This window comes from Dryas octopetala, chromosome 3, assembly GCF_963921425.1.
Source record: "Dryas octopetala chromosome 3, drDryOcto1.1, whole genome shotgun sequence".
Taxonomy (NCBI): domain Eukaryota; kingdom Viridiplantae; phylum Streptophyta; class Magnoliopsida; order Rosales; family Rosaceae; genus Dryas; species Dryas octopetala.
Window position 1 is genome coordinate 27,704,452 of NC_141368.1, and position 13,477 is coordinate 27,717,928.

General features: G+C 32.1%; 1 pseudogene; it reads left to right on the forward strand.

The window, feature by feature from the left end:
- The first annotated feature begins 1,827 nt into the window (after positions 1 to 1,827).
- On the forward strand, positions 1,828 to 2,627 carry LOC147292211 (uncharacterized; annotated as a pseudogene).
- The last annotated feature ends 10,850 nt before the right edge of the window (positions 2,628 to 13,477 follow it).

The window sequence follows — 13,477 nt, forward strand, 5'->3', positions numbered from 1 at the left end:
ACTATTTTTCTAGCAATCACCACACAACAAGCGTACGGGCCACGTGCCCAACCTTTCTTTCATTCACAAAGACAAGGATTTACAACCTAACTTGTTGGATCGCCACAAACCCCTTGGTGTGTTTCTCTCAAGAATGCACTGCCAAGTGTTGACGCCTCAACACCTATTTATACATAAAGTTTGTAAGGGACAACCCCCACTTGCTGGGTTCAACCGCCCACTACCTTGGGAAGTTATCTTCCACTAGCAGCCCACATAACCACCCATTACCTAGATGGTTGCTGCCATAACCGCCCACTCTCTTGGGAAGTTATCTCCCACTAAGCAGCCCACGTAACCACCCACAACCTTGGTGGTTGTTGCCACTTGGGATCATGGGAAGTTAGCAACCGCTACTAACTTCCATGTATGTGCATTAGGAAACCGCCCACTCTCTTAGGCATGCTCCCCCATTTTTGGCCACCTCTTGTAACCACTTGCTGACATGGCGCCCCACTTCCATCAGCCACTCAATCTGATCTCTTGGAAGCACATGGCATGCACATGTCGCCACCTAAGTTGGCATGTGCCTCTCACATGCCACCTTAGCACCTTAGACTCAGCCCGCCTGGTCAAGCCCACCTAACCATGGTCCGCTCATAGCTAGAACCTTTGCGCCGCTGCTGCACCACTCTTGCATCAATGCTGCGCAACATTTGCGTGCTAGGCCTTGCTGCCTACGCTACGTCGCTGTCACGCATGCTAGGCCTTGCTGCCTACGCCATGCATCCTCTTTAGGCACCAGCTTGTCACACCCTCATGCATGTGCTGCTCTCTTTAGCACCTTGACAAGCCATCTCTGCACCTCTTCCTTGCGCTTGCACGTACCTTGGCATGGTTCAAACCCATGCCAAGGCTTGTAAGGGTCTTACAGTTATCCACCTCCTCTTTCGTCTTCTTCAAACCCAACCATAAACACCAACCCACGAAGAAACACAACTCTCTCACCTTATATTAATATTCTCTCTGACAGCCAACTCACATCCCCAGACCCACATATCCTCTCTCTCTCTCTGCGTGTGTTAGTTTTGATGGGCTCTATTCATGGAATTTGTTTGGTGTCGGTGGTATTGGCTGGAAGATGATAAGTTTAACCTTGTTGATGGGTCTAATTGATGCTCTTCTAGTTTGGTTCTCTTTTCAAGCGTCTGCAGCATTAATGGGCACTAGACAAAGTTTCTAGGGCTAATTGAGTTTTTTTTTTTTTTTTAATTTGATTAGAAGGACTAGTTTCTTATATCTACAATTAAAATAAAAGTTTTTGTTGAAAAAAATCATTGAAATTTCATTTTTTCATATATAAGATGATGAAAATATAACTCAATTTCTTTAATTCGAGTCACTCATTTGAGAAAAATAAAATGCCAATTCATTAATAAATTTATTATTTGATTATATGTAACATGCTAGATTGAAAATTATATGTAGCATTTCATTAAGAATACGTTTTTAGGTTTATGCTACCATACACATTTTTACTGTTTTTATTTTCAGAAAATCGTTTTTAGGCTAATGCTACCAGACGCATTCTCAAATCTTAAAAATGCAAAATTTAATTTCTCATATTCATTTTGCAAAACAATTTTTAGAAAATGATTTTGTAAAACGTTACCAGACAGACCCTAAATTCGTTAAATTCTTTTAAATTATGAGACTTAATAATTATCAATCCTAGAATAATATAGGGCCAATATTGTAATAGAAAATGTAAATATGACAGCTGGACAATATTTTTTTAATCTCAATCAAAGACCTAAAATACATACGGTTGCCTACCACGCATGCATAATGGGCAGGTCTTCCTGCATTTGTTCTTTTTTTGTCCTGGATAACCCGTTGGAACCCATTGACCATGTTCGTTTTGCAACACATCACAGGCATAAGGTTCTTCCCATGCTCTTAATCCCTAATGAATGCTAAGGAAAGACTAGCCTAACAAACCCAAAACTAGTATACAGCATTCCTGAAGGAAAAATATTCAACAATATTCAGCTACAAGTGCCTTACAATATGAGGTGTTGTGGATCTAGCCATGGTTGGTTGGCCACAATAGATCTAACAGGCCAAGCTCTGACTATAACTCCAAAACCATTTCAGAAAAGCAGGGCCCATTTGTCTCCCTCCCTAGCTTGGATGTTATGATCCCAGAACGTCACATATACTACTACGAATATTACATCCAAAAGGTTATCTTGTCTGCTGATCCCACTCTAAATCCATATAGTTATGTGGTTGTACCACTTTACGATTTGGATAATGACAAGTTGGCTTTCATCAAAGGAGGCCGAAGACATTGGACTTGCGTCAAGAAACCAGACTATGTTTTTACTGATGTTATATTTTATAAAAGCAAAATCTACGCACCTAGAAGGAATGAAGGGATTGTGTCAGTGGATGTTTATAGCAGTGATGACCCTTCTCGGCCGCCAAAAGCACAGTTACTTAAAGCTCAAAATCCGTGGTCATATCGTTGTAAGAAGTCATATCTTGCGGAATCAATCAACGGAGACCTATTGCAAATCAAAAGATTTTATGCGCCAACGCGTGTGCCCACGAAGATGATGCACACTGTGGGCTTTAAGGTTTAATTGCGAGTTGGGGTTTAGCGATGAAGACAGATCTAAGGTGCATAATGTTGAGGTAAAAAGCATTGGAGATGAGGCGTTGTTCGTGGGTGACAATCGATCATTCAGTCTCTGTTTTAGCTTCAAACTTTCATAGATGGCAGCCAAATTCTATATATTACACGGATGATTGGATATCACCTCGATTGGATGAATTTCATGATGGACCGTGGGATGATATGCGCATTTTCAATTTGGAGGATGAAACCATCATACAACATTACTCTCTAAACCCTAATTGGCAGTGGTACATACCACCTGCAATGTGGTTTGTGCCACAATTTAATAGACTCTGCTAACTTCTAGTTCATCTTACAATTATAACTCCCTAATTGGCCTCAACACGTATATAGTATACGAATTCAACTAAAAGATACATGTCGGCAGTAAACCATCAAGGGAGTATAAGAATCCAAAAAGCACAAAAAGAATGGCACCCACCAACCAAAGGTTAATAATTTTTAAGAAAAAGATCACATTTAAGTAATGTTTTGGGATAATAATTGATGATACAAGTAAAGAAATGACTTATTACGTAATGCTTTGGAAGCAATGGCCAACTTGTAAATGGGTAGGAAGAGTGAAAAAAACAGTACTGTTTGGTAAATTTTAATGTAATGTTGTGACTGATTATAATTACTAAAATAGATATGATGCTGAAAGTTCTTTTGATTTATTTGTTTAGTAAAAAACGAGTCTTTTACTTGTTTATACTTTTTGGTCTACAAATTTATATTAACATTAAAATTGATAAAAAATAATAATTAAATAAGTATGCATATTATTTTTGTAGGTATATTATAATTTTAATGGTACAAATAAAATATCATAATTAATAATCAATCTAAAATTAAGGATATATTGGGAAACTAAAATTTTTAATTAATGAGGCCAACAACTTTCATTCATTGCAATTTTGAAAAACAGGTGGATATCTGTTTTTCAAAAGTGTAGTGAGTGACCTAGAATAGTGAGGCACTACAGCTTTTAGTTTTTTTACTAAACACCAAAATTGTTGTGAGTAACCTAGAATTATCATCCACAACAATTTTTGGGTGTCCAACAACAATCTCAACGGACCCTTAGATGATGCAACATACCTACCCTGAGCCAAGTAAGGTAAGAAATCGATCCTTAAGGAAAACGTGAACCAAAATACTAGATTCCATTGAACTCCCTTCTCAAACCCTACCAGATGTATGTATGGAAATCTTATTGTCCCTTTATTTTCCGTGTGTGTGCCTCTCGTGTGGAGATAATTTTGTTTCTGTTTGTGAAACCCTAGCATGATAAATTTCTTAGTGTTTCAAAAGGAAAAATCTTTAAAAAAATCTTATGTTGTATTTTCAAACTCTAATCTATAAATAAAGGTTATGAAACTGTGACGTTGTTGTGATAATAAATCTGCTAATTGTGCATTTCAACATGACAGAACTAAGTATGAAGTGGACCGTCATTTCATTAAGGAGAAGTTGGAGGACGGGATAATATCAGTTTTCCGTTTGTTAAGTTAAAAAATATATCAGCTAGTAGGCATTCCTACCAAATCAGTTTCGAGTAGGGTATTTCTTGACTCACTTGACAAGTTGGGCATGTATGATATCTATGCGCCAACTTGAGGGAAAGTGTTAAGGGAGTCCCATTTTATCTAAGATTCTAATTATTATTTTTTATTTCTTTGGTTAAAAACAAAAATAGTCTACGAACTTTACTGTGATTCTCAATTTGGTCCACAAATTTTTCAAATTGTACTAAAGCAGTACAAACGTTAACTTTCATAAACAAAAAAAATTAAAATTAAAATTAACAGAACTGGTCATATGCACAATATGTGATTACATTTTTAGGGGTATTTCAGTCCATTTATCACATTTTAGCTTAAATTTTGTGATGAAAGTTAATGTTTGTACTGCTTTGGTACAACTTGAAAAATTAATGGACCAAATTGACACTTTTTATAGTTAATGGACTAAATTGAGAATCATAGTAAAATTCGTGGACTATTTTTGTATTTAACCATTATTTCTTTATTATAATTAATTATTGTAATTATTTACTTTCCATTTTGTATAATCCTATATTGATAAGGTCTGTATATATTGTAACCCCTATAAATACCTCCTTTTAGGATAAGAATGAACAATCTATTCTACTTAAACTAGAGTTGACACATACAATAAAAGTTTTCAAACCCCAAATCTTTAAGAATTTTTCTACTGAAACTTTCTCGCTAAATATAGCATGCCTTATTAAGTTAATCAAATACTTCAGATATTTTTGGATTCAAATATAGAGTTGACACATACTTCAGATATATATGGGTTCAAATTTGATAGTAAGTAATAGGGGTGGGCATTAAGACCGAAAATACCGAAATCATACCATTCTGTGTCATTCCGTATCGTTTGGTCTCATTCCATTTTTCTGTTTTCAAATCCCGTACCGATCTCATACCGTACCGATTTCAAATGGGATGTGATCGGTCCTGAAGGTTCAATACCGAGATGGTCCCGTCCCGGACCGATTAATTAAAATTTAATTATTTCATTTAATGGACCTAAATACACTATGCCCAATTCATTTTTTAACTTGTTTTCATAGCCCAATAAATAACACTAAGCTCAATTCTTTCCAAATAACACCACAGCCAGACAGTCGAATTGGACAAGCAAATAAGGAACATATGTGATAGGCTTTTGAACTCTTCTGTTTTCATAATCTTTGCTACTTATTTGGACACTCATTTATTCACAACTAATCAATGCATGTTCAGTATTCTGTACAGCTGTACATTGCAAAGCAGTCAACCAGTCAATTGAATTTTTTTTTTTTGTCTGGGATTGGGATAGTACCGAACCAATTTCGTACGGGACGAGATGGTACCATAATCCCAAAACTCTCATCCCATCTCGTACCGATCACGAACTCAAATCATGAGATGAGAACGAGATGAGGTAAGTCCCATCCCCCTCCATCTTGTGCCCACCCCTAGTAAGTAAATCAAAGTGTTCATCAAATTCCGAAGCTTGGATTCAAATCTGACAATAGGAAAGTACAATACCTTTCCAACCAAGATTTCAGTATCATGATCATGTCCATAAATATCTGAAGTATCAAACAATGTGATACCCCTATTAAATGCTTCCTTAATAACTAAACCTCCAGCTTCATAAGAGAGATGAGCATTGTATATTCTATTGGTGTTAGTTGTAATTGGGTAGAGTTAGGAGTCCTAGTTTGAGTTTACTTTCCTTATTGTGTATTTTCCTAGGCATAGTCCAATTATGATAGATTTATTACTTTTCCCATTATTTTCATTAGTTATCTTGTCCCAATAGAATTAAGATTGTATTATTATATATACCTCCTTATAAAGAAGAATAAAGTGTGGTGAATTATTTTACCTAAAGCTTGAATTTTGACATGTATCGGAGCCAGGTTCTCAAATCTTGGGAACCTGATTCAGGTTTAGGTCTTACCCTAGAGGTTTTTCTAGGGCTCTACCTTGGTTTGAACCTGACGCATCGAGAATCTAAGGGATTCAAGTGAAACCCTAAAAGTAACAAATTCTGGAGTCCACCAGAAAGATTAAGAGAAAACCCTCGTTTTTAATATTGATAAACTGAATAATAATAATCCAGGCAATTGTAAAATTGCTTAAATATGTTTAGGAAAACCCTAGGGCGCTAACAATGTCACAACTAAAGCCCACAGACATTAGGAAACCCAAATAAAATAGAAGCGAAAATTAATAAAATGTTTGAAACTTCGAAAAATAATTAAAACGCTGTTTTGAGGCCCTAAACGAAGAAATTTGGCCAAAAACTGAACGGGCTCATAGTTACTATGAGTCTTGTAGATCTCGTCATTTCCTTTGAAATCGATATATTATGTGTCCAATTCTAACACCAAAATATTCTTTCATACCTTTTATGTCGCCATATTAACTGTATATGATTTGTTTATTTATTTCGTGTCTTTTGGCTAATTTTCAGCCGCTTTCTTTTCCTGGTTTTATTTTTCTTAAATCAAACCCTAACTTGTCCTATATCAGACTCCTCCACTTAAAAAGAACTCGACCTCGAGTTCGTCTTGAATTGAACTTGATCTTCAGTAATTACAAGGTATGACAAGAAAATAGAATCTTTAACCTGTGGAATCCAATCTTCGTCATACTTGGATGGCATCATCATGTAGTTAGTTCCACAAACAACGCTGGAATTTTTCAATTGATAATCAAACTCCTTGCATGAATATCCTTTATGCTCTTTCTTTTCGACTTCCACGTCGGGTTTCATGGTCAATTTAAAGTCTTGTTCCTTGTCGTAAATCTTAACCTTTGTTGGATTTTCGATCACTACTATTGGAGATTCTTCCTCCTTCTTTGCTTCGATAACTAGTGTAGCTTGCGTGCGATTTGGATACTCCCTTGATAAATACAAATCGTATTCATAAGGAAGTAATTGTTTAAAAATTAATCGCTTCATCACTCTCCAAGTTGTCATTGTCGGTTTACCTTGTTGTTGTCGGATTTTCAATATGTGTTTAAATGGGAGTGCTTATGAAACGTGGAAACACATATTGAAAATCCGACAGCAACAAGGTAAACCAACAGTGCTATTCCTTAAATATGATTGAGCCCTAAAATATTATTAAATGGGAGTGCTATTCCTTGCGTGCCATTCCTTATTGGGTGAAACGGGTGACCCGCGAATTCACCCTACCCAAACCGTTATCTTAACGGGTTACTAACAGGTGACACTGATATCAACTCGGAACTGTTCATATTTTAAGACCTCATTCAAAGATCACCCTTATAAAAAATCAGCCAAATCGGAAACTGTTTAGCAAGTATATTACTGTCAACATCATTTACCCTTTTATCTAACAGATTGTATTTGTCTGCACAATTTGGATGACCAAAAAATTACGGATTTGGACCATTTGGCTAATTTTTTACAAGGACGACTTTTAAGAAGGGACTTAAGAAATGGACCGTTCCGATCATTGAATTTCATGCTCTGTGGTTGTTGGGTGGTTACGTGAGCATAAAATTTCTCGCTCTAGGGTAAGCGAGTGATCATTTATGTATATATATATATATACATATATATAATTTTTCTCTAGAGAGGATGTCAGCATTTTTCAAAATTTGCGAATGCCGACATAGGGTAGACAGTGTGTCGATACGAAATTCTAAAACTTGTTGCAGCACATTATCTGTGTCGATACACTGTTTACCCTATGTCGGCACTGTATCGGCATCCGCAAATTTTGAAAAATACTGACATTCTCTATTGAGAAATTTTTTTTATATATACAGGGGTCTTCCAATGAAAGATCCCTCATTTAACACTAAATGAGGGGTCCCTTTGTGGGGCCCACATGAGTCGTTTTATGTTGATCTGAATCATTCATTTTTTACATCTCCATTGATAGATCATCCTTGCAAAAAATCAGCCAAATCAGAAATCATTTGCCTATTTAACTTTAATCAAATAAATAGATGGTCTCATCAAAAATATTTGATTTGTCTATTTGTTTGATCAAAATTAGATAGGCAAATAATTTTTGATTTGGCTTATTTTTTATAAGGATGATTTATCAATTGAGATGTAAAAAATGAAATGTTCGAATCGACACAAAACGAATCTTGTGGGCTCTACAAAGGGATCCTTCATTTAGTGTTAAATGAGGAATCACTCATTGAAAGACTAGAAAATTAGGATTAAATACCAAATTCCAATAATTTTTTGGTATAGCATGAAGACCATATAATATTTTAATTGAACTACTAAATTTAAATTTTAGATTAGGTCACAAATTTGTTGATCCTTTTGATTTGAGCCTTTTCCATTTGACATTTTTTTCCTTTTGCCCACATATGATAGGTGTTAGTTAAAATTTATAAGGTTTTGACAAAATTGGCCTTGAGACTTTTATATTATCTTGAAAATTTGCTAATGTAGTCTCAACTTCACATTCAGTTGTGACTGTACGACACTCACAACTTCAAATTTAGTTATGACTAAACGACAATCACATCCAATTTGTGAGCCAGTCACAGTTAAGTTTTGACTTAATTGATTTTTTTAAAAAAATTATACTACAATATAGTATAAATAGATGTCAAAACAATACTTTTACTCAAAATAATACATAATATAGTGGTGTGAGTTATCTCTTTTAATTTACCAAAATAGTCACAGTTAAGTTGTGATTTGATTGATTTTTTTTTAAAATACAATATAGTATAAATTAATATAATATTTGTGATGTAATATTATTTTTATTTTTTTATTGTAGTAGCATGTGATGTAATATTTGTAAATTCTAATACCTTTTACTTTATTATTTTGTTTGACTTTCAACTAATACTTAATCTAAAATATTATTTAATTTTGGTACCTAAACTAAAAAATTATTGAAATTTAGTAATTAAAATCAATAAACCTTTGAAAGACCCATGTATATATACGGCTAATGAATAAAAGTGAACTAGATACACACATATCTCTAATATATATACACAAATATCTCATTAACAATATAACAATAAAAATAAATTATGAGTAACATCATCATCATCTCAGTTTAGTCCTTAAACTTTAATTAATTTGAGTATGTCGATATTAGACCTTATATAAGCCCTTGTCAACTAATTAAACCCTTTTTATTTGGCACGTTTACCTTGCACCTTAGTTTTATATTAAAAAAAAAATTATTAATTCTTCTTCAGGAAATCAGGACTTGCGTTTGAAGAGGGAATAAAAAAAATAAAGAATGAGCACCATTATTATTATTATACCAAAAAAAATGTATAGACAAAAAAAAAAAAAAAAGCATTCCCGCTCAAGAATGCTTTCAACAAAACAAAATGCAGCTGTACTATATACTAATTTTTTATTTTTTGAGAAAAATACTATATACTAATTTTAAGATGCACCACGAATAAAAAGACATTAGAATAAATAATTTTCGAATGTAATTAAGATTTTTAAGAAGTGACATATACAATTACAATAGTAATATTGGAGCATGAACAATAATAGGATCGGTTTATCACATTTGGAATAACTGGACTATTTTGTACATGTTCTTCCTCATTTATACGTTTATACATAGCTTTTAATAACCCTTATTATTAACCATCTTTTTATTGAGACAGTCAGACATGAGACATTAAGACTCGAATTCTAGCCAAAAGTTTGGTAATAAAGTACTATACCATTGGAGTTGAGAGTGCTCCACAGCCATGCTTTAGCCATGTTAATTCTTCCATATAATTAAATGAATGTGAAGCAGAGCACTTCATGCATACCATTAATTTGCAGCAAATTTTATTGGTAAAAGGTTCTATTTAATAATGATGATCCATATCAAATTAGATCGACTAGGGAGTAGGGACTAAATTGAAAAACGGGTTATAATGATGATTCATAAGTTGATATTTTCGAAATTCGACATTTACTCGTCTAGGGACTAGATTAGAAATGGGGTTAGAGCCTTAGACGGGAGAGGGTTATTATTTTTTTTTTCCAAAATAATAAAAATATCAAGGATATTAAATTATAGTCTCTTTCTTGATTTAATAAGTAGTTCTTAAATAGTAAACTCGTTTTTAATATCGAGGCTATTTAATTAAGTTATCAGATATGGTTTCTGAAAAAAAAAAAAAAAAAAAAAAAAAAGTTATCAGATAAGCTAATTAAAAATATGATTCACGTCAAATGATTAAGTTATCGGATGCGGACCGGTTGCAAGTTGCAACTGGTGTAAGATGATTCATGCAATCACGTACCTAGCATCTCATTGGTCTATGTCTATATCTGAATATCTAAACATAAAATTTTATTTTTATAGATAAGCTAATTAAAAATATAACGATAATCGGGTCAATGATTACGAACTCAATATTGATTTTACATTGACAGCATGTTTTCACAATTTTAGTTAGTCAATGTGATTAATATGTTGACGAGTTACGACGAAAGAAAACTAAAAGGGAAATATCACAGCCACTCAACCGATCTAGAGACAAAAAAATTGTAGTGGAAAAGATGTGATTGGATAGCCTTATCTTTTTTGTCCCTGACAAGCCAGGACAAGATGATTGTACAAGTGCATCTTAATAATTATAAACTGATAAACATACCTCGATGGCTCGATCACATGTGACCCCGTCGTCCTCTACTCAGAAAAGATAACTCTATACTAATCATTCATCCAGCAATTAATATAAAATTAACCGTCTTGAATTTATCGTATAACATAATTTTAAAATCTAAAACATCTATTTTTTAGATCATATTTCATAAATTATCTTTGTAAAAATTCTGAAAAATTAGATATCATTTAACAGTTTATTAACAATTATTTATATGATTTTATCGAAAATAATATTTATTTATATATTTAATCACAATTAAATGACTAAATAATTTTTAATTTAATTAATCAATTTTTTATAATAATAATTTTTGAAATATAATTTATAGTTGAAATTATGAAATTAGTTATTTAGTGAGTCTAAAAATATAGTTAACTTCATATTCACTAACTGATTAATAAATTAATACGAAACTAACCATACTTTTAAGGTATATCTCTGATTGCATGACTTAAAACTATAAAATGAATATTTACATATGTAACGAGAAAGTTCTATCCATCAATCATGGGGAATTCAAATAATTGTCCATACGTATAATATACATATATATATCCTGATTGACTTCAAGCTTGAAGCCGGATTGTTGAAAAAAGTAAAGTCAGTTAAGGCATAGATTTCGTGATTTCCCATTTAATTTGTGCATAGTCAACTGATTAGCTTGCTGATTTATAGATTAGGAAACTCGTGTCTAGGCTCTGATATATAGGATCTAAATTATCTTTTGTAATGTATAAAGCTTAATGTACATATATATTCAATGAATAATACAGAAATCATTCTCAAATTTATGACTCGACACGGATTAATAATATTAGGAGAATTTTTAATGTGTAAACGATATACTATTATGTAGTGTAACTAACTCAACGTGTAAGGGTATTGTTGGACGATATATTTATCTCTATTAGGGTATAATATTAATAATATTCACTCATATTATGATACGTTAAATTGATTACACCACGTAGGGATGTATCGGTCATACTAAAAAATCTCTCTAATATTAGACCCTTGAAGATGAAGTGAATCAAAGTATCTAACTTAATTGTCAAGGAAATCTATGATTGAATTGGAGGATGGGAATGTGGAGAAATGAGATGCCCATGATCATATTTAATTAGGTGTACTATTAATTCAGGGCGTGGGCACTAGCTAGGGATGAGCACATGCATGGGAATTAACTAGGCATATCCATATTTCATTGTCATCACCAGCAGCCTATTCATGTGTAATAAGCTCATTAATTATTGTCCTTCTGATCAATGAAAGAGATGTTGATGATTTATTAAAATAAAAAATAACTAAAGTTATGATGCGCACCTCTTCCTATATTTTTTTTATGAGAAGTAAATCATAAATTATTTATCTATTTGATTAATAATTATTACTTCACGTATTTATTAAAATTATTAATTTTGTTTATTTATTTAAGAAATAATTAAGCTTGGGTATTTTAGAAAAACAATTTTTAGATGAGATCGGGGATGTTTTAAAATTAATAAGAAATTCTTTTAATTCATAATAAAGTCATTTAATTTATATAGAAATTAGAATTAAATACCAAATCTCAAAAAAAATTTGGTATAGCATGAAAACCATATAATATTTCAATTGAATTACTAAATTTAAATGTAATTTTTTAGATTAGGTCACAAATATGTTGACCTCTTTGATTTGAGCCTTTTCCATTTGACATTTTTCTCATTTAGCCCACACATTATGGGTGTTAGTTAAAACTTAAAATTTATAAGGTTTTGACAAAATTGTCCTTGAGGCTCTTATATCTCTTGAAAATTTACTAATATAGTCTCAACTTCATCTTTAGTTGTGACTGTACGACACTCACAACTTCAAATTTAGTTGTGACTGAGTGACAGTCACATCTAAGTTGTGAGACAGTCACAATTAAGTTGTGACTTAATTGAATTTTTTTAGAGAAATTATACTACAATATAATATAAATAGAGGTCAAAACAATACTTTTACTCAAAATAATACATAGTATAGTGGTGTGAGTTGTCTCTTTCAATTTACCAAGACAGTCACAGTTAAGTTGTGACTGGATTGATTTTTTTTTTTTTAATACAATATAGTATAAATTAATGTAATATTATTTTTATTTTTTTATTGTAGTGGCATGTGATGTAATATTTGTAAATTATAATATCTTTTACTTTATTATTTTGTTTGACTTTTCAACTAATACCTAATCTAAAATGCTATTTAATTTTAGTACTTAAACTAAAAAATTATTGAAATTTAGTAGTTAAAATCAATGGACCTTAATTTATAAGAATTTTTTTAAAATTCATAATAAAGTCCTTTTAATTTATAATAAAATCATTTTAATTTATAATCAAGTCCTCCCCCAATTTGAAGGGTATTTCTCCTCCTAGGGTGTAGAGTGGGCTTTAGGTATTTTCGTTTAAAATATCAAAGTTAAAACCTAACATAAAGCCTTTAAAGAAGAAAAATAAAAGAACTTGATTAAAAATTTTAAATCACTACTTGTCTTAATCTAATAAAGACTTATAAAATGAACTGTACTCTAAGTTTCTCTTTATTTAATTATAATTTAATATCATAATACTTTTTTTATATTTAATTTTTTACTGAGATAAATTTTGAATGAAAAATTAGT